Consider the following 25,297-nt stretch of genomic DNA (forward strand, 5'->3'; position numbering starts at 1 on the left):
CTGTATGTTCATGGAAGTACATATATATATATATTTATGGAGAATAAATTTTATATAGACTTTATATCAATTTTATTTCTATATAGATATTTTATATAGAAATAAATTACTTTGTGTATTTTTTAAGACACAATGAATTAGTCTATTATTCAATCTAATATTAAGTTACTTGCAGAAGTGTTATTCTACGCAAATATTTGAACGGATAATAAAACAATATTATTATTTCAGCCTTGTTATTTCAACCGTATTATTAAATTGTTAGTATAGTTTTATTATTTCAATTGTTAGAATAACTTTATTAATAAATTATATTAATATATCTTAAATTAATAATTTATATTCTTAATATTCTGAATAATATATATACATCTCTTATATTATATTATATTTATACTTGAATTACTATAAAACTGAATTTTATATATAATTTTGAATTACTGAGAACTATATTATATTTATACTTATATACTTAAATATTATATTATATTATATTTATACTTGAATATAATCGTATATTTTAATGTAATGTACGCTAGTTTTATTGTAAAATTATCTTCTTAATAATAACAATTTATATTATATATTTATATTTATATTATATAATATTTATTTATATTATTTATATTTATTTGTTTATTTATTATTTTAACAAAAATATTAGAACAACTTTGTTATTTGTGCTGTATATTATAGGTATAATGTCATTTGCTGTGTATTCCATTACCTTTTTCTCGCGTTATTCAGTTAAAAAAATTTTTCTTTTCGTTTGCAAACGTTATGTCATCGTTGATCGCGATGAATAGGAATTAAATCTTTGGAACATAATTGCCTTGTTGACAGAAACGTGGATATTTCGAATTTTTCCTGTCGTCGTTAATTACAGAATTTCTTCTGTTCGTTCTGTGCAGTTAAAAACGAAAAAAAAGAGAAAAAAGGAAAGTCCAGAAATTCAATTTACATTAAAATTAATTCCAATCCATTGGAAAGCCAGCTGTCATTAGCCCGATTGAATTATTTATATTGTGATTTAATGTACGATCGCTGTGTGCTTAATTATTCAAGGATACGTAAACACAGAGATGATTAACATAATGAAAAAGCAAAAAACGAGCCAATTTCGAAAAGTTTCCGGTTCGCCGACCGGGTACTCTGATTGCAATGAGTTTTACCATGCGATTTAAAGGCTCGTTACATTTTCATGTCCCTCTCGGATATTCTTCATAAAATGGAATTGCTTTGAATTTTTACATATCTCGCTCATTTTTCGTATCGGCGAAATTTCACCTAACAACTCAGTACTTTACAGATCTTTAATCAGTATGTCATCATAATTTCACACACAATTAATTTTTTCTTAAAATTTTTTCAAAAAATTTATATATATATTATTATATTTTATATTATTATTATTATTATTATTATTATGTATAATATAATATAATATATGTATATATAATATAAAATATAATAATATATTATATTTATATATAATATATTATTATTGTTATACTTATATTATTATTATTATTTATTATTTTATATATTATATATTATATATATGTATGTGTATTTATCTTATATGTGTAGAGTATGAATGTTTTTGAATATGTTTGAATTCCACAGATAAAGCATTTTTAGGATTTTTTTAAATGTTTTTGATTACGTAACAATTTTATTAACCTAAATGAATAAATATACAACGTGTCCAGTTTAACTGGAAATATTCGAATATTTTAAAAAATATAAATGACGCAAAAAAATTTTTTTAGATAAAAATTGTATATCGCTAATATTCGTCCCCTAATATTCGATTCACCAAGAGTAATATTTGAATCACACGATTTACACTTTATAATACTGCTTAAAGTTGTAAACAGTGATGCAAATTCAATTATTCTGTATCCGCGGATTTATTATTATATCTCAAAATAAGTCGTTTTAAAGAACCTTTTGTATCTTATTTCTAAGACTTCAAACTACTATTTAAGACAAAAAAAAAAAAGAAATCGATTTTTTGAAAATTTCAAACTGTCCTGATCCTTTAAATAATCCTCGATCATTATTAGATGCAGAAATAAATGAAATTGCTGATGACACGGACAATTTATGTTATTTTATCGCAGCTCGTTCTACGGGACAGATTTTAGCGCGATTCTCGCTCGTAAACCGTAACTTTCTTCTTCGTTGCCCGACTTGCAGCTCGTTCGTTATGCTTTCTTTATCTCTAGTCGCGTGTTTAACAAGACAATTCGCGTTTCGAGTCCCAAATGCGCAACGCCTCGGGGATTTTTCTCCTCGTTTCGATTGCGTTTCGCCTGGATGCTGTTGAAACAACTATTCTCTGAAAACTTTCGACAAAGAAAGTACAGAGGAATCTTTGCATTTATAAATCTCGGAGACAGAGTTTTACAGTATAAATGTTAACAATATTATATATATAAATTTATCTAAAAAGAAACTAGATATTAATAAATACGACAAACATTTAATTTTTAAATATATATTAATCTTTTTTATTAAGAAAAAAAAAATATATATATATATACTTAGAACACTTATTTTTGAGATAAATACGACAAACATTTAATTTCTAAATATATATTAATCTTTTTTATTTAACAAAAAAAATAATATATGTATATGAACATTTACTTTTGAGAATTAAAATTATTAAAATTAATTAATTAATCCTGATACAAAAAGTACAAAATAAATTTTATTTATTTATTTTTAATAAACTCATTCTCATTACTTTAAACTATTCATAATATTATTAATTTTAAACTATTACTAAAATATATCATTATTATAAAACTTTATTTAATTATTACTAAAATATATTTTTATTTAAAAATAATTTATTAAAAATATATTTTTATTTAATTATATTTAATATTAAATTATTTATATATATATATAATAAATTTATATTTTAAAACATTATAATAATAAGTTACAATATTCGCGGAATAGAGACATTTGTGAGTGAATTAAATAAAATACACACTCTTAATTAATATGTTTAATATATATATAAATTAAATAATGTATAGTAACTATCACTTATGAACTAGTAACTATCTCACAAATCAATATCACTTCTCAACTCAAACTCGCAATGAACTTCTCTGCTCTGAACAAAAACTCATCACGCAACACACTCGCAATTGTCTCACATCACTCATGCCTTCGCTCGACTCTCATGCATTCTCACACGTACAATATAAAACCAAATCCACAACATTTACATCGGTAATATGAATACGAAATCCAGGAATTATATTAAATTATTCAGAAAATGCACAGTAAAATTTAAGAGAAATGTATGGGCAATTCGTTTTTATATATTTTATATATTTTGTTTTACTTATTGTACAATTTTATGAACATTTTGTTCGAAAGTAATTAGTCAATGTGTAATTAATTTATGTAGTTATAAATCGATCATATACATTGTATATAGTGATTATCAAAACTGTTGCAATTGCTAACATTATGAATTGAAAGTGTAATAAAAAAGGCAGAAACACTTTAAAAAAAAATCAATCTCTGTTGAAAATTAAGTTATTTAGCTTGTTAGTTGTAATAAAAAAAATAAAAATTTACGATAAATAAATACAAATAATAAAATAATAATTTTATAATTTGACACTCGTACTCTACTGTTAAAGATACAACATGAGACTCCCAGTTTTTGTATATATTCTCCATTCAAAAGAATAAAACATTGTAACAATTTTGATAGTCGTATAGTTAATATCTATATATAAGCAAATGATACAATATGTACGTATGTTAACAACGAGAAGTCGTAGAATGTTCGCTAAAAATTAATTAGTAATCGATAAACGAACATTCTTTTTATTTATTATGATTTTTATATGATATTTGATAATATATGATATTTTATCTTGCATCTAACATCTTATTAACAAAGAAGTTGTAATATTCTTTATCTCTTCAATTCTATTTCATCCTATACGTATATAGCTGCACATCAATCATATACATACATACATATATATATATATCAATATTACGAAATTTTTAATCTATTTATTCTCACTTCGATATGACCTTGAACGCCATTATAAAGTACATGTTTATCTCGAATTTATCTCGAAATTCATGTAATGTAAACGAGTTTTAGAGTGTTCTAAAAAATTAAGGTCACTCTGATTTCTCTAAAAATAAATACAATAATAAAAAAGACGTACATGTGTTATCTTGTTACTTACAAAAAATCATGTAAGTTTTTTCTTTATCATATTTTCCTTATACATATATATATGTATAAGGAAAAAAAAATATATATATATATATATATGCATTTATTGATAAAGCTCGATATTCTTTACAGAAGAAATCCTAATCTATGTGTGCTGAAAAATTGTTAACTTAGGAGATTTTTAACTTCAATTTTATAAAATCTATTGTATAAAATAACAAGAGACAGGAATAATGTCCTGTGTTCCTGCTGTCTTTATCTCTCTTGCAATAGGTTTTATAAAATTGAAGTTAAAATATCTTCTAAATCAATAATTTTTGAAGACATGTAGGTTAACATTATTTTTTTTTTTTAGAAAGAAAAGTTGAGCTTTATCGATTGATGATTGCGTTTAAAAAAGAAGCGCCTTCTCTTAAACAAATTTAATTCCCATCGGAACATAACGAACATCTTTTCGAATAATGAATAGTCGCGAAGATAATTGCATTAAAATGAAACACTCTGTATTTACGATTTTTATGGGAAACGCTGGACGATAATAACTAGTCCTTTTTTTTATCAATCTGTCATTTAATCTATCAATAATAAACTCTTTGAAACATCGGATCTGATATCAAAAGTACAAAAAAGCTTTAACGATAATATTTAAGAAAATATAAAATGAATCAAGCTGAATAGAATTTATTGAACGTTTAGTGAAGGAAGTCTTATATATTATATATTACATAATATATATCTTATATATTATATATATTATATATTTATCGCTTATACTGATGATTATAAATATAAAGGATACCGGAATGTTGTATGCGCGGCAGTCGGAGAACCATTGGGCGTCTTAACCCACACGCAGACCCTTAGAGAGGATCTAATTTATGGCACCCTTGACCCTTCGTTTTCTCTTTTTAGAGCTCAGTGCAACGAGCATCGCTTCAAACTTCCCAAGCTTCACATTTTCTTCTCGCAAAGCGATTATTATTAATATTATTATTAAGCGATAATTATTATTAATACTATAATAATATAATTAATATACACTATAATAATATATATCAATATAATAATAATAATTATTATTATTATTTATTCATTAGGAGTATGTATATATGTATTATTATTAATGTATGTATACATATTAATAATATTACAATGTATATTACAATGCATATTACAATGTATGTATGTAGGTATGTATTATTAATATTATAATAACATAATAATATTAATATACACTATAATAATATATATCAATATGATAATAATGATTATTATTATTATTATTTATTCATTAGGAGTATGTATATATGTATTATTATTAATGTATGTATACATATTAATAATATTACAATGTATATTACAATGCATATTACAATGTATGTATGTAGGTATGTATTATTAATATTATAATAACATAATAATATTAATATACACTATAATAATATATATCAATATAATAATAATGATTATTATTATTATTATTATTATTATTATTATTATTATTGTTATTTATTTATTAGGAGTATGTATATATGTATTATTATTAATGTATACATATTAATAGTATTACAATGTATATTACAATGCATATTAAAATGTATGTATGTAGGTATGTATAATTAATATTATAATAATATATATATATATATATATTAATATAATAATATTAATATACACTGTAATAATAATATATATCAATATAATAATAATAATGATTATTATTTATTCATTAGGAGTATATGTATAAAAAATAATATGTTTAATACAGTATGGTATACTTCATTTATTTACTTTATATAATATACTTCACTTTGCTTACTAAATCTTATCTCCTATGTAATTTATTTTGGTCGGTGTGTTCACATTTGTTACTCTCGCTTGTTACCGTTGCATAGTTTACTTATGTATATTTAGTGGTAACGAGGTTTGATGCAGTTCGTTTCTAAATCTGTTTACTGATACACCTACCCACATAATCCTCCAATGTTAGTTCCTTACGTTTCAGTTGAACACGTGACAGTTAAGGTTTGGTTTGCTACGCGAAGACGATCAAACTTGTACAAGAAGATACAATTATCCGAACGGTGCTACGCGCTCGCAAATTCTTGGAAATCCCTCGAAATGAATTTCGAGCTTACCGAATGGAATAAAGTTCCAAAACAAGGTCAATCCTTTTGTAACACGACATTCTGAAAACATGATTTTTTCCTATGTAACACGGTGCAAAAATTGCGACAGCCCTCCTGTAATATTTTGATAACATAAAATCTAATTTAATATTTTCCCATCACACTGTTTCTGCATTCTATGTTTCGATATAACACGAATGAATTGTGTTATAAGAGGGATTGACTATACATTCGTCCAAATTCGTGGAAATCGTGCTCATGTCGTCTAAATTTATTGTTACTACGAAGTATTTCTTAAAAAATTAATAATTATTTTACAGGGATTTCTATAGTTATAAATTGGCATGTTTAATTATTCGAATTAATTAATTAACTGTTCGATTTCCAAATCGAATGGTTCCAATTAGCTCGGATAATTGACGTTTTACTGTACTTTCTTTAGAACGAATTAGTTTTAGGATATTCATCGATACAATCGAATTAACTAACAAATCACGATATTTTCTACACTTATTACCATGACATTTCTTACTATTGTACATTGGATGACCATACAGTATATTTCTACCGTGAAATAGATATTATTCATTCGTGATTTGAAAAAATGAACTTTTGGACATAAATATTATTCATTTCATTATTTTGACCTGTAGAATTAATTCTATGCTATAAATATATACTATTTCATAACATTCTCATTTACTTTAATTATTTTCTTACTTGTTCTTCGTTCTTTCGATTTAATTTTTCTTTTGATGACAAAAACTGATGAAAAAAATTCATAGAATGAAGAGACACGTACTCAAATTTATTCTTTTATTAACAATAAACAAATTAAATTTTCATTTACCATGATAGTGTGACAATTTATAACACTTTCAGGAAGAAAAGTGTCTTCACTTTCCCACTCGCTATCTATGGTAAAAATATTATGTTTCTATATATTGGAATAAAGTGAACGATGCATTTTGAAAATGCAGGCTACAATCTTCGAAACAAGCTCAAGTTATTTATCGTACAATTTCCTTTTACGAAATTACAAGTTTCAGAAATATCGATCATTTTTTCGAATAAAAATTTCAAAAATTTAATGTCTTAACATTTTTTTTAATTTTTGTGTCGTAAAGTATTTTTTTTTTTTTTTATTAGTGTGTATGTAAAATTCATGTTAACTTTACTCTCGTGTATAAATGCCCGATTTTATTTTCTTTGGTTTTGTCTGATGTTATTATGACCGTTTTTTTTCGACTTTTACGCACGCATCATTTCGACTATAAAATTAGTCAAATTGTAGTTTGTCAACGAGGCGCTAGATTTACACAAAACATCCACGTGCTGAAGCACGTAAGAGAGACAGAACTATAGTTATTATCAGTTATAGTTGTTAGCTTATTATCAAACGTTAATATATAACTTGTATTAGCGGTGGATTTATCATTTTGTAAATAGATATCTATACAGAACTATAGAGACAGAATTATAGTTATTAGCTTATTATCAGTTATAGTTGTTAGCTTATTATTAAACGTTAATATATAACTTTTATTAGCGGTGGATTTATCATTTTGTAAATAGATATCTATAATCAGTTCGCGTGATAAATATTACTAACAATAAGAGTTACGATTACATCCCTCTACATCGTTTAAATGTCACTACGTGTTTATAATATCTGTTGCCTCGACTCGTTGAGCAAACTATATACACGTATATATGCATAATTCTTCAAAAAAGTAAATACATTGAATGCATAATTATGAATATGAAAAGTACATATCAAATTGATTTTTTCGTAACAAATATTATTTACAGTTATAAAAGTTTGGAGTATGTTAGAATTTCAAACGACTTTCTTAAATAAATATAAATATTTTATTTATTAATGTTTTCTGAAAACTGAAACTATACTTAATTGTAAAATGTATAGATGAAATCAATTTTCATGAGACATATGAACACTTTAATTATATTCATTTCTAAATACTTACAATACATATATAATAAATATTTTCTTGAAAATGAAGCTCCAAATAAAAAAATTTTATTCTATATTTTCGATTTATTTTTGCACGTACGATAACTTCCTGTTAATTGTTCTTTTTCTGACACGTTCAGAATTAGCCAAATTCAAGTATACTTGATAAATTCATTTCAAGCTAAATTTTCTTGAGAACGAAGCCTCGAATGAAAAATTTCAGTCTACGTTTCCGGTTTATTTTCTCGCGAGAAATCTATTTTCCACGATATTATGGAACACCCTGTATATATGTAAAATTTATATTATATGTAAAATTATTGTATATAAAATTTAAATTTATCCTCTAATTTCCAAAATGAACGAGCAAAATATCCTTGGCCAACCGACAGAGGGCCGGCGGGAGGGGGGGGGGGGGGGGGGGGGGGGGGGACTCGTAGCAGTTTAGTTAGTGTGCAACAGCGTGGCGGATCGTTTTTCGCGGAACTATGGCCGCGATAAAATCGGGGATAACCGATGACAACGAGCGTCGGTAGAACGAGAAAGCATCGTCTATGGCAACGGCCGCTGTCCGATTAATCAGAAATTAATAGGGCACAAGTAACGCGGCAAATTTACAGGCAAATGTTTTCACTGGTGATTAATATCCGCTCGTGTGAAAGGGGGAGATCACGGCCGTATAATCTGGCCGATCGCGTCGCGCCCGATGTTAAATTATTTGCACTATGTTTCCATTACGTACCATCGATTAAACCATCGTCGTTTCCCGTCCTTTAACGATGTCGTTTTTATTCCACCGGTAAGCCGCCGATATTCCGTGTTTTTGTCTCTGTCTCTTTCACTCTCTTTCTCTCCTGCTCGATTCAGTTTCGCACGCGCGCGCGCAAGTGTGTTCTGTGTTGCATCGCATCGCAGGGGAATCACGGTCCATTGCGGCAGCGGAAATTAGATGGCAGAATTGTTTGACAAAAGAAAAGGAAATAGAATATCGTTCTCGTCAAGATAACACCAGATTTCGTTGTTCAGACGTCTAAGTTTGCAACCGTCAACGCCGGTTTGAAAACTTGTCAAGTACGCATGCGCCGAGACAATTTCTAAATGTAAAATACGTTCAAGTTTAAATTTCAGCTTAAGTTTGTTGTTTTTTCTTCGATAATTTCAATCAATAATTAATAATTAATTCTCATCCGTCCCTTGTATCAATTTGACAGATTTTTCTCATAAAATGTTATATTGTTTTGTAGCTCGCGAGGTTTAGGTTAGGTTTAGGTTAAGTCTTTTTTTCGCTTCGTAACTCGTGTGATTCTGTAACATCTTTTCACTTGCAGCGTATATTTTTTGATAACAAAATGTGTCACCGTGGTTACAAATAGTATTCGTTTTGAGATTATTTAACAAATAGTACTTTGTTTTCATTGTTTCATTTCTCATTATTGTATTTGTAATTATGCATTCAATATACCACATTTTCGAAGATGTGTGTACTGTATGTATGAATGTGTTGTAACAAATGAAAATCCAAAACAAGTAATTATCGACGTTAGACAAAACTTAGAGAATGTAAGATCACTATATGAAATTGAACATCTATACATGATAATAAATTTCTGTGAATCTTATATGCAATTGATTAATCTGTTTATTGTTAGTAAAACAATTTACAAATTTAATTATTATCTTTTCATTCTAGATATTGTTTTTTCATTATTTTCTGATATTCTTTATTAATTTTTTTTTGATACCAAGGGACAAATTAAGTTCAAAACGTGGGGGATAGATGAAAATTGAATAAACTCTTATTGATTGAATCCTGTTCTTCAAGTTCCTACATAGGAACTTCACTTATATATAAACTATTTGTCATTCGACAAATTCATATAAGTGGAAATCTACCGTACTTACACATGAGTTGTTTAAAAGTTGTGTTAATTAATATTATAAATTGGATTTCATACAAAATTGACAATTACAAACAATATTTTTACCATGTTACTGTTTTTATGTTCGGGGTTAAATTACATACAATATTTTTATTAAATTTCTGTGTCATTGTATGATTTGTGACACATTGTAAAAAGGAAAAAGAAAAGTAATTTTCTAATAATTTAATATTTAACTTCTTCTTTATGTGAACTTTTCAAATATTATTTCACCAGTTAGTTTTCGCATATTATTTTACCAAATAAAATATCTACTTGTGGCAAATAAATTATTATGTAAAATTTATATATAATTTTATATTAATATATAAAATTATATTATATGTAAAATATAAAATTAATATAATATAAAATATAATATTATAATGTAATTATAATATATAATATATATTATATTATAATTATAATATAATATATAATTATGTATATTATATGTAAACTATAAATATAAAATTAAAATATATGTAAAATACAAAATTATAAATTTTATAATATATAAAATTATATTATATATATTAAATTTATATATAATATTAATAAAAATTTATATAGAATAAATAAATAATTTTATATTTCAGTTATTATTAGTAATTATATTTTAATTATTATTAACAGTTATATTTTTGTTATTATTAGTAAACATTTTCTTCTGATGATAACATTCGACTAGTTATTCGAAAAATAAAGTTTCATATAAAGAAGAGTTTATGATGGTAAACTGGAAAAAATGAAACGTTGTATTATATAAAATAAGAATGTATAAACATTCTCGTAGAAATATTGTCGAAGAACAACATTTTTTTCAGAAAGATTACTTTATTGTCTTGTAAACGTGGCCTTAATTAGAAAAATTCTGTTCTACATTTTTCATTAATTTTTATATAAACCTGCTGTCGATTATTTACTCTTATTTAGTTTGGAATTAATTAGATTCAAGCGTACCGAACAAATTTTCAGATTTAAAAATTCAAATGAAAAAAACATCCATTTTTTCAACTTATTTTTGCACGTAAAATTCCTCACAGAGATACATCCTGAGAATCGGTCTTCATAATTATTAGTTAAACCTAAACATTCCACGTATGTTGTTTTCAAGCACTCGTCATTCTCTATCTATACTTATCTTACTTTGCACTTATCAACTGGAACAGCTTGTTTGTTTTTCCGATTAATATCTTCTGTATCTTCTGGCATACGATTTGCATCATGTGTTCTAAACATCGATGATTGGTTCTATACAAAAGAATAAATCGAGAAAATATAGAATAACGTTTCTTCGTTCGATATTTCGATGAAATCGTTTCGACTTTGGGAAAATCGAGTTTAAATATGACAATATGATTGTCATGTAACTATTTGAATATTTAGAATTCATTGTTTAGTTTTTTTTTAGTTTTTAAACCTCTAGTTTAACAATTTTGACTATTTCGCTACTCTCTTTCTCTCTTTTGTTTTGTTCCTGATGTTTCTCGATCTTTCATATTGAGAAATATGAGACTTAACATTTTTTTATTTATTTATATTTTATTAAAAAAATCAAAATTAAGAGAAAAAGCCACCAAATTAGAAATTTACCGTTTGTTTTTTCTTATATAAATTTCCATTTCTTATCTTACGATTATAAATCGTATCATTAACAAATAGTTACATAAGAAGTAAATATTAGTTGGCATTCATTGGCCAACATTGCAACAGTCACGTACATGTAGGTATGTATGACTGCGTAGTTATGTTTAGACTGCGGATATTTGTGCAGATTTAAATTCGCCAACGAAATAAAACCTAAGCAGATATTTCTTTCCGAGTAAATATTATAACAAGTGCTATGCTTCGATATATTTTATATCTTAGTATAATATGATTTTTACATATTTTTTCATATTATATGTTTTTTCGTATTTGTAAATGCACAATAGAAACCATAGTTTGATTTTTTTTTTTCTGTGATGTTGGAGTTTGAAGTATTATATTAAATTCGAAGGGTTCGTACGAGATTTTAATCTGCTTTTGCGTTTCTCTGAAAATCACGTGACGCCGTTTTCCTTGATATAAATTAGATTCCCACCAACACCAAGTAAAAATTAACAACGTGCTCATTTAAAAAAAAAAAAAAAATGCATTCTCGACCGTTGTAATTTTTTCTTAGACACGTTTTACAAAAAGAATTAATTTTAATTTTCTATCGCTGATAAAAATTAACGTCTTCCTTCGAAACTTTTTACAAAAGACATTAATTTTCTCAAAAATCGTTGTTATCGTAATTACATACGTATCCTGCAAGACGAGGATTTTTTTGTATTTTCATGCTGGAGCGCGACTGAGAAAAAAAAGAAAAAGAACCAATAAATTAGATCGCTCTCGTGTTTCTGTTTCTAATGTGTGCTTCTAATTAAATTAATTCATGCAAAAATTCCGCTAAAACCCGTAATCTTGGGAGGCAAGCCGCGAGAAACGTCCAAAGAGCAGCGAGAATATTTACGTACAATGATCATTCGTTATCATCGTTATCCGAGCAGCTCGGATCGTTTGTGTTCCCGTTGTATTTCTCGGTAGTTAGCGACAAAGTACGCGGATAATCTTCCTTCGTGCAATATTCCACGGAAAAATACGTCGCCGGTTTAATGCGTTTCTGGATATGTATCGTGGCAATAAACGTTCGAAATACTCGTTCCTTCGTTCGCTACTTATCTTCTGCACCTGTTTATCTGCGCTCATATTTTACTTCGTTATGAGAATTCCTTACACTTATCTTGAGACGATTATCGACAACCTCGTTCGATTCGCGCGAGAGTAATTGAAACTAGTTCACCTGGTTATTGTAACGAATTTCCTATTAATGTTTTTTCCTATTAATTTTTCCTATTAATCCAATAATTTGCCAATTAATAATATTAGTTCGAGACGTATAGATATGTCAGAATGTAGACTAGAGACTTTTGTTGCACATAGTTTTGTAATTTTGTATCGAGTAGAGAAATCAGTCGACTTGTGAAACTTTGATTTCTCTACTGTCAAATTTCTCACTGCTATTTGTCAGAATTTTTTGCGAAACTTATTTATATTATTAGGATTTACAATCTGTATTTTATAACAAAGTTTCTTTAATAGTATTGACTCAGTTGTTCTTTTACATGATAAAAGGTATATAATTTTGTTGAAATAAAAAATTTCTCTTTACGTCCACTTGCAAAACGAATGGCAATTATTCATTTAATTTTTGTTTGAGGTATTTTTAAATTTTAGTATTTAAAGTATTTTAAGTAAAATTATTAGTTGCAGAGTAATCAGTGTGATCTTAATTATATAGTTCATTTTAGGAATTCGTTAAAAAAAAAAGACATTTATCGAACAAAGAGAGTCAAAAGTCTAGAATAACTAACAGATAGTATACAAAATACTTAGAAAAATGGCTTGTTGCGGTTCACTTACAATAGATGCATTTACAATAGATAAGTTAAGATTTTGACAAATTTAGACAAATAAACTTGTAATTTAAATGAGTTTACATTTAAACTATACAGTTCTTTATCTTGAATCTTATTTAAAAAGTTCTCGTCGTTTTAACCTTTCTATAATAAAATAACATTTTATTTTTGCTTTTTCTGATTTTTAATTTTCATTTTATATTGCAAAGTGTACAATGTCTTTTATATAAAATTCTAATTTTCAATTTAAAAATTAAAAATTATTTAAAAATTACATTATATAATGTTTTTCATTATTTCAACTTTTTTTTATAATAATATTTTATATTTCTACGATAAAATGACCCTTTATTTTCGCTTTACTCTGGCTTTTAATTTATATTTTAAATTTATATTTTACACAGCCTTTTATTTAAAATTCTGATCTTCAGTTCGAAAATTAAAAGTTGTTTAAAAATTACATCATTACATTTTTCATCACCTTTTTGTATTTCTATAATAAAATGGTATTTCATTTTTATGCCTCTCTAATTTTTATTTTTTGGGAACTTCATATTTTAAAGTATATAAAGTCTTTTATTTAAAACTTTAATTTTTAGTCAAAGTAATATTAATAATTATTTAAAAACTTTGTCATTATTTTAATTTCTCTGTTATTCCATAACAAATTGACATTTCTTTAATTTTTAATTGTATTATAATATATAATATATATATAATTTAATTTAATTTTTTTTAATTTGAGTAATTCGTATTTTGAAGCGTTTATAATCTAAACCCTTGTTCGTTTGAACAAGTATCGTAAACAGTAACTCTTACATTGCTGTTTTCATTCGAAAGACTTACCACGCCGGTTAGTGATCGATGGTAATCGTTTTGTATCCGTAAAAAAAACATTCGCAAAGCGGCAGAGGCCTCCGATTTTTCACCTTTGTTCATTTATTCCCTCGATTTTTTTTCCTACTCGCTACCGAAAAAAAAAAAAAAAAAGAAAAAATCGATCGATTTCACGTTATCGTCCAAGTTTCAGCCGCGTTACCGTTTTAATTCGCCGCTGTTGCACGGCCGATTTTTCACAGCGACGATTGCTCGATTAATCCCGTGAACCAAGTTTGTTCCTGCATATTTCATCGATCTGCCGGCCCTCGATCCTTTTTTAAGTTTGTTTGTTCCAATCGTGGATATATCTGCCGAATGAAAATCGTACATTTACTAGAGGGAATAAACAGAATAATTGCATTGTTGACTTTTTGCAAAAGTGTTTCGAACGGAAGAGCTCGCTTGTCGAAAGTCGAACTTCTGCCTTTTCTAACAAAGAAAATTTCTAATATCGACTTAATAACAATATTTCCTTTCCTTGTCTTTTTGAAGAATTATTATGAAACAAGCTTGAGTTGATTTTCACTTAGAATTAGAAAATAATAATTTGCACCGTGTACATTGAAGAAATATTAATGAATTGTTTGAAGAGAATAGGAGTTAGTCTTTGTAGGGCATTCTGAAGTTTTTTAGAGAATTTTATAAGAATAAATTACTATGCGAATTTTGCTGCCACGAGAAAATCTCAAACAAGAATCAAAGAAACTTCAAAATTTGCTATTAATCGCAGATTGATTTAATTTTTAAATTTTTTTTTAACTTTTTAATTTTTATGTAAATTCATGTCTTTGTGAATTATAGGCATTGTATTGAAATTTTGAACATGCTTTATATATTTTATATAATAATACATTCCGTGCATTATTGGATTCTTAAATTATTTAAATTATTTAATTAATATTTGAAATTTAATAATTTCTATATAATTATCATTATGTTTTTTAAAAATCCTGATAAAAAATATTTATACATGTTTTATGTTCATAAAATTATAGAATCTGTAGAAGATATAATGGTGGAAAAATGCAAAGCGAATCTCTCCACAGCCTCAATATTAAAATTGATAAATTAATTGATAAATATTACAAATTAACAGATTAATTAAAAATATCAAAACAACAGTGTGAAATATTTGAAAATGATTAACAATACTTTGAATTTTAGAATGTTTAATAAAAAATCCATTTATATCCGAATACTATTCATTGAATAGTATTCAGTGTCAGTGTTTTGCTACAAATATTGAGAAAAATTCTATTTTATTTCAGAACATTTATTTAGAACTTATTAAGAACGTTTGGAGCTTATTAAGAATTTATTTGCCGGGATTTGTACTGTAAGAACATTTTTCGAAAAACTTCTACGACTCATGTTTCAAATAGAATTTACTGAAAAATTCCTCAATCCTTTCGATCCCTTGTTTAAAATATCGGTCATTTTTCATCGGGTGTGCGAATACTTTTGCCCACCTCTGTGAATCACTTGATTTACTACCTCTAAATCTTCCACATTCTCAGCGTATTTGCCAAAGTTTGACCTCTTAACTCAAACAAATAAGAATAGTAAATGGAGAAAGCTAGTGAGTCTCTGTTATCTAAATTCCTCGGTTATCCAAACAGATAAACAAAGTTCCACATCGTATAGGATTAGCACAAATATCACGAATGAATAATACAATATCTTTTTTTCGCTGAATATACGATAAAGCAACTGCGATAAAAGAATATTATTCTTGCGTGCAACACTTGGAGAAGCAATAAAAATTTGTGCATCATAAAGTTTATATTGCTCAAAAAATTAATATCGATTGTAAAATTAATGCTATCGATCATAAAAATTGATATAACTGCACATACTGAATATTAACGCTAAAGGTTGATTCTACACGCTGGTTTTATAAAGGGTGTCCGATTTTAACTCATAAATATGGAGTGCTGGTTGTATAAAGAAATACAATAGTTCAGATAGAAAGTGAATATTTTTGAAGAGATCATAATTTTTAGTGTAATTAATAGGATTTAATGGTAGAAAATCAAATAGAATACACGAAAATATGTAGGAAAAGTTTTTCTATATAGTGAGTGATCTATCAGTAATTAATGACCAAAGTGATCAAAATAATTAAACTTTTATAAAGCTCTATATTTCGTAGATATAAAATGTAAATGTATTTTTAAAGATTTAAATGATTTTTATATAGTTATATAATATTCTTATATAATGTAGTTCCATAATATATATAAGATAATATTTCTATATGTAATATATATCTTAATAATAATAATATACATAGATGAAAGCTTTGGAGATCTATTATATTATAAAGTTTTTCACTATAAACTTTTGCTATACTTATTCTTTACTTTTACTATACAATTTTGTATACTTTTACTACACATACTAGTACTTTTACTATTACACTTTTGTATACTTTTACTGCTTTTACTATATATATTAGTACTATACACTTTTGTATAGTTTTACTGCTTTTACTACACATACTAGTACTTTTACTATACACTCATGTATACTTTTACTGCTTTTACTACACATACTAGTACTTTTACTATACATTCATGTACTATACACTTTTGTATACTTTTATTACACATACTAGTACTTTTACTATACACTTTTGTATATTTTTACTACTTTTATTATACACTTTTACTATATATACTAGTACTTTTACTATACACTTTTGTATACTTTTACTGCTTTTACTATATATACAAGTACTTTTACACTTTTGCATACTTTTACTATTCTTACTATACACTTTTGCATACTTTTACTATTTTTACTATACACTTATTACTTTACTATTTACTGTACACTTTTGCATACTTTTACTATTTTTACTATACACACTAATACTTTTATTATGCACTTTTGTATAGTAAATCTGTATATTAAATGTGTATATTTACTTGTGTATAGTAAATGTGTCCGATCGAAATTTGATGCCTTATTCATCGATAGTTCCATTGTTAAAAATCTGTCTTTAATGCCGGGCCAGCAGATCGTATAAGAAAAAAACCGAAAAAATTAACGAATTAAATAAATTTTAGAATACATCCCGGTGTAAAATTTTTGTCGAAGATTTTTCAAAGAGAACGCGCGTGGGCCTAAACGATCCTCAATGGGGTTTGTTGAAATTTTTCAGATGGAAAAGAAAGAGAGAGTAATTGCCGAGTGGAGATGATTCCCTACTAACAGAGTGTGAAGATTAACCGAATGTTGAAGTGAGAGCCGTATTAACGTGTTATTAACGGCATGTAACGAACACCGCTGTGGTAATCATGGAGAATGCCTGCCGGTCGACTTGGAGTAATCTGAGAGCCACCAGGGGTAAGTCGATTTTGACTTATATTTGACTTTTACGTTTCGTACTATTTTATTTCTCGCTCGACCGCACGCGCTCGGTCGTCCGACCGTTTTTCACGCGATGAAACGATTTTTCATTGAAGGAGAATCCTTTTGCACGCAGTCTGAGGTTGCTTTTCGAGATTTAGACTGATCTTTAAGGGGGCAGGCCGAAAAATTACGAATGCTTCGGAGGGCTAGTAAAACAAAAGTACATTATGAACTATAAAAAGCGACATTATAAGAGAAAAAAAGTGGGCTCTTATTTAACTTTTTAACGGCATCCTTTTACATAACTTTTCTTTACATTGCCTCTCGGTGTGCATGATTCCAGCCAAAGAGGATTAGTTGCAACAAAAAGGCAAGAAAAGTAAAACAAAAGTAAACAATATTCTCTAGAGATTGACGATCCAACATTTTCATTTCTGTGAAAATTATGAAAATAGCAGCTGTTTGTTTTTGATGTATCGAATTTATACTAAAAATTTCTACGTTTTTTGTTTATGTTTTTCGAAATTGTTAAAAATTAAAAAAATGTTCGATCGTCAATCCCTAGTAAGTGTTGCACTAAAGATACTTACCAAGTTTCACGGTAATCGGTTGGATAGATTCGAGATATCTTACACACCGTTTCTGGAAATCTAGTTTCGAGAAAAACGCGTTTAAAGTTTCAGAACGTTATTTTTCATATGTATCCTCTACTTATTTTTTTTTTACTTATATATCGCGGCTAGTTGTTGCAATTCACAACTAAATTGAATCCAAATCACCTCATATTCGTTTCACCAAGTAATATTTGAATCACATTTACACTTTATAATAGTGCTTAAAGTTGTAAACAGTGATGCAAATTCAATTATTCTATATCCGGATTTATTATTATACCCCAAAATAAGTCGTTTTAAAGTCTAGGACCTTTTGTATCTTATCTCTAAAACTTCAAACTACTGTTTAAGACAAAAAAAAAAGATCGATTTTTTCAAAATTTCAAACTGTCCTGATCCTTTAAATCGTAGGGTTTTTAACCTCTTGCGCTGGAATGACGTGCCACTCACGTCGAAAATTTTGTTTCAAAATTGTAATATTTTCTCAGTTCTAAGTAAAACAAATTAGGCAAAACAAATAATAAATTTTTTACTTCTCAATAATTTCTATCCAGTGATATCAAACCGACGAGTTCAAAAAGAAAGCGACGAATTATTGTGTACGGTTTGGTCACTCGTTATGGTCCGCAATCACTGTGCCAGCGTAAATGGTTAATTAACGCAGCTGCGTTCTGTGAACTATTGTCGATCTAATCGTATTTTTTTACTGTTGACAAAGTCTTTTTTTTTTAAGTTTGACGGAATTATTTATTATTTAAAAAATTATTATTATTATATATTATTTAAATTATATTTTATTATTTAAAAGAAATCTCGATTAAAAAGATGGTAAATAGGGGTGTGAATGTTTATGCAAATTGAACATTTTGTGGATTAAGGAATTTAAGGAATTTAAATAGTGATTTGTTTCAGTCTTTTAAATATCATAATGATTACTATAATTGTATGTTTTCGTACGTTATATGCGTTCCATCTTAAAATTTTTCACAAATGCGTGAACGTTCAATGATAAAAGATATGCAGAATGGATACAGCATGCGAGAAATAAATGAATTAATTAATGAACGAAACAAATTTCTACAATTTTATAATTTTCTATAATTTTATAAATTTATTTTATAATTTTCTATAATTTTATAAATTTATTTTATAATTTTATATAATTTTATAAATTTCTATAATTTTAAAATTATGTTTATAAAAATATTGCCAGCCCATTCTCATTACCAATTTTATATTTTGACCAATTAAAATGTAAATTTTTTTTTTTTTGATTTTACGTTGAACATTTTGTTGAAACATTAGAAGATATTAACTTTTTCTTTATTTGTCGCAAAACCGTCAGGATTAATCGCTCGAATTCAACACCCGATTGAATATATGAAACTGATAGTATCAAATATTCGAATCGAAAATTGAATCAGAAATAGATTGGATTAAATTCCAAATTGGGTGAAATCGAGTCAAAATCATATTCGCTCAATCACGCTCGATCCCTCGATAATTAAACATCTGTTAGATTAAAGCAAGATTAATTCATGTTAAAACTTAATATGTCCAATTCTATCTAATCAGTTTAAATGTAGTCAAATCGAAACTTTATTGTTCATTTAATCGAATTCCACGATGCATGTGATAAATACGCAACATGGTTCGTAAAACATTTTTGTTCTTTTTGATTTGCAAGGTATTTGCCTTAGGGCCAAGAACAGGTTCTGTCGAATCGTTCCGCGAAACAAATTAGTTGGACAGAGACGTATGACCCTTCTGGTACTTATTTATAATGTACATTGGCTCACGAAAGTATTGAAACATATACCATTTATGTTTATAGTGACTTTTATTAACGACTGCAGAATCGTACTTTTGGGAACGTAATTAAAAATATTGAACTTGGACAGAAAACTATTCTACATGACAGATATTATAATATATTGTAAGATATTATAATAAGCATTGTGAATTTTTATATTATATTATATATTATATTAATTATATAATTTATTATATTTGTACAATTATATTATATAGTTATAAATGTTAATTATGTAATATATTTCATTAATATATATTATATAATATAAAAATGTTTCTATTTTTTTTCTTGTTATGTGCATTTTTTGCAATTTTCTATTTTTAAATTTCTCGTGAAAATTCGCACTCTACATTTAACAAAAAATTAAAAAATATCTCATATCCTTATTGATATGCATGATTTTTCGTCAAAAGTTTGACGGCTTTTTAAAATATTATTAGTCCTTTTGCTAAATTGAAAATTTGAGACCGCATGATTAAGAATGGAGGAACTAAAAATGAAAAGTTCATTTTCAAAGTTTCAAGTTTCAAGAAGTCAAGTTTCAAAATTGATCAGTTACATTTAAATTTAGACGATTGGATTGGTGAGGAATAGATGATATAGAAGAGGAATAGAAGAGGAGATTGTTTTATGTCAAAGTCGAATGAAAATAAGTCAAAAGAATAAAATAAAATATTTAACAAGTCGCTTTCGAAAAAATCAATCTTAGAAACTTATCAAATACACTTATCGTTTGCCAAGTAATTTTTTTAAACTAAATTTAATAATAATCATAATAATTATAAATGTAATTTAATAATTTTTTGAACTAATTTTTAATTAAAGTCTAAATTATAAATTTTGTTTTACATTTTATTATTGTTTCATGTTTTATTCTCGCTTTATTATTTCAATTATCAATTATGTCAATTATAATTTAGTTATTTTATCATCATTTCGTATTTTATCGTATTTCGTACTAGAATAATCTCTAGGTCGAACATCAGTTATTTATTCCTATCCAGTCTAGTTCAGAATTAATCAAATTCAAGCATATTTGACAAACTTTCAAATTTTATTTTCTCGACAGCTTACACAAACAAATTTTATTTTTTCTCTTCAACTATGCTATAGTTATACTAGCATATATCATGATCCCTCTACAATTCCCTTTTAGCAGTTCAAGAGTTCAATTTGTACATCAAATCATTTTCTAATATATGAATTAAATAGTGAAAATTATTTTTTATAATCTTAAGAGTCACATTAATGGTTTATTACAATATTTCTATGTAATAAAACATGAGAACAATAATTCGATATGATAGAAAACAAGAATATTAATTGAATAATTCTTAGAAATCAAATTTTTATTGTGCAGTTCTTTAAATTTTCTAATATTCTTCTATTTCTATTTTATTTTGTATTCTACTTTAAAAGTGACTGCTAATTTTTTTTGAACAAATTATATATTATCTCAAATGATACTTTTTTAGAATTTCAAACAAGTAGTTACCATTGATTCTCAACTACCAAATCTTGATTTAGAACCAAAGCAGTATAAATTTAAACTGTTGTTTTTATAAAATGAACGTGTTACTAGGGTATTTTTAAAATCGTAAAGTTTTCGATTATGATAGTCATTTTTATGTAAGAAATCTATTCTTTCGAATTTTAATGACGTTTTATTGGTATTTTATGTAGATTATAGAATTACCTTTCAAGCAGCATTAAGTAATATTTATTTCTACAAGTGAATAAATCTTTACTATAATAATTTTATCATGGGAGTTCTTAGAATGTAAAAAATTTAAATGAAGTTAAAAAATGTAAAAACTCAGTTAGTGGAGGGACGACTTTGTATATTCAGAAAAGATCTATGAACAAATATTCATAGAACATTTTCTTAAACTTGTGTACTTACACTTTTAGTTTAGTGCATTACTACCATTAGATTCTCATTGGATCAAGTCAGAATCCTCCAAATTTTGTGAATGATACACGAACAGTACATTAGTATTTGTAAGACATTGATATTTATAAGAGTACATTAATATTTGTAAGAAAAATAAAAATTTCTATCGTTCGTTTTCATAGTTATTGACAGAATATATTAAATTGAAATGATAGTGTTTTCAAGCTTACACTTGTTTACTTTTTATTAAATCAAATAAAAGACACAACACAAAGTTTTATAATAAAAATAAATTCTAGTAATAATTAAATAAAGCTTTACAATAAAAATATATTCTAGTAATAATTAAATAAAGTTTTATAATAAAAATATATTTCTGTAATAATTAAAAGTTAATAATGTTACTAATAGTTCAAAGTAATGAAAATGAATTTTTCAAGAAATAAATAAGTAAAATTTATTTTGTACCTTTCGCATTAGGGTTAATTAATTTATTTTAATAATTTTAGTTATTTCGAGAGCAAATGATCTAAATACACGGTTGTGGACAGACGCACCACTTTCTTCGGGTTCTGTCGTAGATCGGGAGCGATCGTAGATGTAATTTCATCTGTAAACCGCAATAAAACGTGAAATGATAGACTTTCTCGGCTCGTCGCTGATCGAAAGTCTGAATAATAACTTTGAATAATAATCCTCTTTCGCTTCTGGCTCGATTAATTTTTATGACCTGATCCGATGGTTTCTAATGAGAGGGTGAATTTCAGCTATTTCGATAAAATTAGCCGCGGGCTATTACGACGGTATTATTTAGAAAGATAGAAGCTATTACCTCAGAATTTGTAAATTATTCTTGCGTAATAGATGGATCTAAAACTTGGAAGTTTCCTTTAATATTCGTAGCTTCGGACTGGAATTCGACAAAAATTTGATTAATAATTTACGGTTAAATTTCTATTTTAGTCGTCAGTCAGAATTCTGTGGCTTCAAGGAAAAACGCAGCGTATCACAATTTCACTTTTTAAACTAATCGAAGTTTAGAATGTAGGATTTGTGTACTTAATAATGTATTAATAATGTATGTGAACAAATTTTTCGAAAAAAAAAAAGGAAAAGAAAAGAAATGCAATTTAACTATAGTTAGATATAATTAAATATAATGATAAATAAAATATATATAAATTATAAATTTAATAATAAATAAATAGACATAAATATATTTTAGATAACGCAAATCTACGAAATTTAGAGAATTTACGATTATTCATATTATTCATATCTTTTCTCTGTGATTTCTTTTTATTATTTAATATTTAAAATATTAAATTTAATTAAATGTTTAATATATATTTAATGATATATTTAAATATCACTATTTTATTTATTATATTTAAATATTATATTTTATATTCATATATCTTAGCAGAAACAGTGTTATTATATGCTATTATATTAGAATAAATGTGTGAAAGAAAAGAAAAACAATATTGTGCGAAATAAAATATACATATTTATAATAGAAAAAGAAAACAAGAAATTATTCATACCAAAAAGGATTGGTGTTATAAATTTTAAACAATGATATCTCGAAAATAAAATCACGTGAAGCGTAGTGTTTTTCTTTAAAACTACAGAATTAAAGCAATTGTTCAACAGAAACAAATCAATTGTTAGTTGCTATTAACCTTCCAATTTTAATCGTGAGTTGGATAATTTTAAAATAATTAACTGCTGGCATTTTTTTTTTTTTGTAAATGACAATCTGCTAAAAAATAAATATACTTCTCCTGGATCTCTCTCTCTATAATATGTATATTATAAAATAATTTTGAAATAAAATTTTTATTTACCAAGATCTTAATTTCCATTTGAAAATTGATAATTGGCGATTAATTTCTTTAATTGGAAATTATAACGATTAATTCCATCGATCGATTGAATAGACCTCCGATTTTTAAACGATTAATTTTCTTTAACTATTGACCAATTCTATTGATCAATTCCATTTAATCGATTAGATCAGTTACCAATTTTTCGACGATTAATTCTATTAATTATGAGCATTAGTCGATCAAAGAAATTAAAATAAAAAATTTAATTTAACTTAATTTAATTATAATTAAAAATTTTGGTGGATTAATTCCCAACTCTGCTTTAAACAAGCGGTTTATAAATAGAGCGCAGATTTTTATGCATTTTCAAATTTTTATGCTTTTAAAATTTTTTAATTTTATGCATTTTTAAAATTTTATGTTATAGAAGTGGAAATTAAATAGAAATTTATTCTATCCATTGTTTATTACAACAAATACTTTATGTTAGATATACTCTAATATTTTGCATATTGTATATTTTTGCATTTTATACTATATATACATATAAAATATACTATAAATATAAAATATATATTTTACTATGTATGTATATATATATATATATATATATATATATATATATATAAAATATACTATAAATATAAAATATATATTTTACAATATATGTATATATATATATATATATAAAATATATATTTTACTATATATGTATATATATATATAAAATATGCTATAAATATAAAATATATGTATATATATATAAAATATACTATAAATATAAAATATATATTTTACTATATACGTATATATATAAAATATACTATAAATATAAAATATATATTTTCCTATATATGTATATATATATATATAGTAATATACATAGTAATATATATTATACTATATTTATTTATAAATTCGCAATTTATTCAGAAAATTACCTTAATCGAACGATTGTCAGTATATTTCAAACTTGAAATCGGGCAATAAAAATTGACAACGGATGGAGTCACTTGAATGGGAATTAATAAATATTTTCTGCACTGATCGGAACTATGATAACGTTGTATCACTTTCATAACTGCACACGTATACACACATACATACACACACACTCAGGTAGACATGTCAGTTCATTAATCAATCTGATACAGTTTGTTAGTTTATCAGAATTTGCCATTTGACAAGTTTTCGTTGAGTGCTCG

At 25.9% G+C, this 25,297-nt stretch overlaps 1 protein-coding gene across 1 annotated transcript in view; it reads left to right on the forward strand.

The window, feature by feature from the left end:
• The window catches only part of LOC122527453 (coiled-coil domain-containing protein 137), a 176,709-nt gene that overhangs the window by 70,910 nt on the left and 80,502 nt on the right, over positions 1-25,297 (forward strand). The window contains exon 6 of the transcript XR_006306344.1: positions 17,746-17,930. The gene's annotated coding sequence lies outside the window, so the exon portion shown is untranslated. The remainder of the gene's footprint in view (positions 1-17,745; positions 17,931-25,297) is intronic.

Source organism: Frieseomelitta varia, unplaced genomic scaffold, assembly GCF_011392965.1.
Source record: "Frieseomelitta varia isolate USP_RPSP 00005682 unplaced genomic scaffold, Fvar_1.2 scaffold_219, whole genome shotgun sequence".
Lineage (NCBI taxonomy): Eukaryota > Metazoa > Arthropoda > Insecta > Hymenoptera > Apidae > Frieseomelitta > Frieseomelitta varia.